Here is a 4,615-nt window from a genome sequence, read left to right as displayed (position 1 = left end):
GAAAGGCTGTTTACACCAGGCGATTGTTGCTTTCAACTAAAAATCGCCTAAAAATCGAAAAAGACCCAAACCGGTTCACTTTCAGCTTTCAGGGACAGTGTTGAGAAATATGGACTGTCCTGACAAAACTGGTAGGGGTATTTCATGTCTGTCATTGCAGGCATTCCTCCTTTGTCTATTTAAAGCCATTCCTGGGTAATCCCGAGTTATCCTTCTACAAACCCTACAAGGTCAGAATTCCTGAAAGAAAGCTGATTCGTAGCTTTTTTCGTACACAAAAAAGTAAATTGTAACAAAAGATTGAAGGAATTTTATTTACTCAAATGCGTTATGCCTTTCGGCAGCGGGCGGATTCAAAGTTGGATGAATATCGTACAGCTGATTGCAGTTTACCAACTACGGGAAATATTATCAATCTTTCACCACGATAATTGGGTAACCGGTAAAGCGATACCAAAATAATTTACACAAACAAAATACATGGGGAAAATCTACCGCAAAACTCCACATGCAAACACCGATGGCCAACTGTCATTTTGACGAGCAGTATAATTGCATGAACCAAAAATACAAGATCACCTAATCAAAGAAGTAAGAAAAAAGTATATTTCTGAGCGTTTTTGACATCTGCCTAAGAATGAAAACAAACAAAGAAAACGAAAAAGACGCGGTGATTGAGTCATCTACTCCTGCAGCTGCTAGGCTGCATAAAGCTTTAGCAAGAGACAACACAGGGAGCAGGCTGGCTATTAGGCTACCTAATGGGGCTTTTTCAGGTACTGAACAGGAAACGGCACTCGCCCTGCTGTCGGCCCACTTTCCGGACGCCATTCCCACCGCCGGGGATACGTTGTTCCGTGCGTTCAGGCCATCCCCACCAGACTGGAAGTTGGCTAAAAGCCTTATAAACCGGCAAACAGTGCGGTGGGCTCTGAACTCTTTCGAACGGTAGAAGACCCCTGGGGTGGATGGTGTATGTTCGGCGCAGCTGAAGCAGGGCGGGGAGCTCTTACTACCACATCTTGTGGACATTATGAGGGACAGTCTAGCACTGGCTCACATTCCCAAGGTGTGGGCAGAGGGCCAGGGTTATCTTTATCCCGAAGGTAGGTAAGAGGGATTACTCTCTTGCCAAGTCATTCAGGCCGATAAGTCTCACATCCTATATGTTAGGGGCAAGGGAGAAAATTGTTGACCATGAAATCAGGTTTAACACTCTAAAACAAACCCCTCTGCATTCCAACCAGCACGCGTACAGGGTGGGGAGATCCACGGATACTGCGCTGTATGCCCTAACGGAGGAAATACAAGGGATCTTTGAGCGTGATGAGGGTGTGCTCTGTGCCTTCCTCGATATCGAGGGGGCCTCGATAACGCCTCCCATTTGGGAGTCGACAGAGCTCTTAGGAAACAAAAAGTTCAACCAACCATCCGAAGACGGATAGCAAGGTTACTTCAGACCAGGATTGCCGAAACCGAAGTCGGCGATAGCGTCGTTCAAATACAAACGACGAAAGGGTGCCCACAAGGGGGGTATTATCTCCTCTACTGTGGAGCTTAGTTGTGGACGAACTCCTACAGAAACTTACTAACGAGGGCGTCCGTTGCCAAGGGTACGCGGACGACATAGTGATTATCGCTAGAGTGGAGTTCGCAAGTACTCTCTGTGACATCGTCCAAAGAGGACTTAACCTTGCAAAAAGGTGGTGCGCAGACGTATGTTTAAATATCAACCCTTCTAAGACAGCCATAGTCCCCTTCACCAAGAAACGAAATCTCCAGGGGATGAGGAACTTGACCTTGGACGGGGTCGTAATCAGTGTCGCCACTCCAAGCTTCTGTGGAGGGCCCATGTTGATGCGGTCACCTCTAAGGCCACGAGAGCGATGATGGTGTGCAAACGTCTAGCGGGTAAATCCTGGGGGTGCACTCCGAGGATCCTCAGATGGATGTACACCATGATAGTGAAACCAATAGTGACTTATGGTCCGGTGGCTTGGTATTCAAGGACTACTATGGGACCCTCTCCAAGATTCAACGTCTGGCATGTGTTTGCATTACGGGAGCAATGCGCACATGCCCGACGGCAGCGCTGGAGGTAATGCTGGAACTCGAGCGAAGGTAAGGTGCTATCATCTAGGAACAGGGACAAGCTAAGTTCCCAGCTCCCCCTGGCTTTGTTCCCCAGGAACGATATTAACAGAGAGGTGGTCTTCAAGAGAAATTTCAGGACCCACACTTATAACAAGGCGACCTGGTGTACCTCTATTATGGAGAGTCACATACAGGCGGGCGCAATACAGTGGTATACTGACGGCTCTAAAACACCCACGGGGACTGGAGCAGGCGTGTACGACCCTAGGCTGAAGCTTTCGGTGCCCCTGGGAACTCTCCATAGCATCTTTCAAGCGGAGGTCTATGCCATCAGTATATGCGCTGAGATTAACATTCGCAGGAACTATAGGAATGAAAGGATAATTGTACTAAGTGATAGCCAGGCGGCACTTAGGGCCCTCTAATCATTCGAGATCAAGTCCTCCTTGGTTTGGAAGTGTGTCGAGAGGCTGAATGCTCTGGCGGAGGTCAATGATATCCAACTAATGAGGGTACCAGTGCACATGGGGGTTGCAGGAAATGAGGAAGCTGATCATCTGGCCGGAACGGCTGCTTCCCCGACCCCGATAGGACCTGAGCTCTTTCAGGCAGTAGGACCCAACACCATAAAGGAAATGCTCCGAAGGGACAACAGCAAACTGAGGAAACTGCACTGGCTTGGCACCATGGGCCAACGTAAGGCAAAAAGCTTATTAGGAGGCTACAATCTGTCAAGATACAGGCTTCTCACTGCCACTGTAGGCTCAGAGGGCACCTGCATAAACTAGGTATCTGGTCCAGCGACCTGTGTCGCTTTTGCGATGCAGCCAAGGAGACTCCTCTACACCTTATGGAGTATGAGGCTGTTGCGCGCAGGAGGTATAGGAGCATAGGGCACGTCTGGCCAAGAGAGGAGCACATACACTCACTGTCCCCGGGGTCTATTATGAAATTTATAGACACTCTGGGGCTGGTTGATGTGTTGTGATGAGCTAGGGGCACAATAGACCTACTGGTCGCAGTGCCATACCCAACCAATATCTATCTATCTAGGTCACCGAAACAACAGCCCTTGGTCAGGTAAAACTCGAGTCATTCCGGTAAGTGGAACCGCCGGTCCTGGGAATATATAAACGTCAAGTGAAAGGAGTCGCTATGCACGGTTGCAATATCTTTAATATCCACAGGGTTACATGAGAGATTGTTATTACAAGTTGTAATTTTATTCTCAATAGGAATTATCTAAAATTATCTAATTAAATAAATAAATAAATAAATAAATAGTTGGTATATTGAATTCCCCCAAAATTCAAAGCGATTCCCCTCCCCCTCCCGAGGAATTAAAATTCCACCAAAATCAGGGGTATTTTCCTCCTGTTGGCATCGGATTATGAGATCATTTGCAGGAATTTTGATATGAGCATTGAAGTCGGTTTTATTTTCGCTTAAAAACTAGTTGTTTTAAATTGTAGTTTTTCATCAAATAGCGGTATACGGGGGAGCATTTTCTTACCACACTTTTAAATTGAAATAACAAATTTCGTGCAAATTTAGGGTGAATAAATAGTTAAATTTTTATGATAATAAAAATATTTTCTTTATTTATTTATTGTCATTATAAATGCACTAATTTACACAATATACAAAACACTTTCTTTTTAAAGTCAAATATTAAGGTCATTGATGTATGTCATAGCTTAAGGCTTATTAAGGCCATTTATGTATGTCATAGTTTTTATATGAGATTCCTGCTATTATTAATAATATAAGGATAGAGAGCAGTGAGTATTAAACGGTATGCACTTTACTAAATAGAACTCACGCCAAAAATTTTAAATATCATCACTGAAGATAAGATTGCACATTTCATTATTCTTCTGGTTCAAAGCCAATGTACGGCCTGCAAGTTTATGTGTGGTTTTCGTGCGAATGTGTTTATAATAGGAGTTCGGTGTCAAATAAACTGATTTAATGTTTGATTGGCTGCAAGTAAGAAATAATGAGTTATTTAAACATGTATTTAATATTCTTCGTAGCTCACTTTAGCAATAAATCCGGCCGTTGCAGTTTCATACATAATTTTACGCCGGAGTAGAAATCGATATCGGCTTGCAGAGTTATGCGCGGTTCGCTAGTCACAGTAAATTTGTTTTCCACTCTTGCGTATGTGAAACCGGCCACCATATGTCCAACGACTGCGGCTCCAGTGCTGCAATTGCAAATTATTCGATTACTTTCTATTATCTTGTATACGTGTTGCCGACCAAACCCGATCTTGGGATAAACTGTTTTGCCTAGGCTAAACCAGATCAAGGGCCACAGTATTTTTGCGCAAGAACACCTTCCCGCGTAGAAGGCCTTCGGCCGCACTTAAAAATATAAAAATAACCCTCATCCAACTTATTTCCGCATTGGAAGGATATATTGGATCTAGCTGGAAATAGTTTAGCCTAGGAAAAACTAGTTTGTCCTAAGATCGGGTTTGGCCGGCCGGTAACATATATATTGCACCAGCATTCAC

The 4,615-nt window shown here is 44.6% G+C and overlaps 1 long non-coding RNA gene across 1 annotated transcript; it reads left to right on the top strand.

Annotated features, from left to right (window-relative positions):
- Window positions 1–3,624: 3,624 nt before the first annotated feature.
- Window positions 3,625–3,916, top strand: LOC108382910 (uncharacterized). Its single transcript, XR_001849713.1, has 2 exons — window positions 3,625–3,770; window positions 3,807–3,916. It is a non-coding gene; the product is annotated as an uncharacterized LOC108382910 (long non-coding RNA).
- The last annotated feature ends 699 nt before the right edge of the window (window positions 3,917–4,615 follow it).

This window comes from Rhagoletis zephyria, unplaced genomic scaffold, assembly GCF_001687245.7.
Source record: "Rhagoletis zephyria isolate East Lansing unplaced genomic scaffold, Rhagoletis_zephyria_1.1 Rzeph_scaffold_29442, whole genome shotgun sequence".
Taxonomy (NCBI): Eukaryota; Metazoa; Arthropoda; class Insecta; order Diptera; family Tephritidae; genus Rhagoletis; species Rhagoletis zephyria.
The sequence above is the reverse complement of the archived record's forward strand: the minus strand, read 5'-3'. Positions and strand labels throughout refer to the sequence as shown.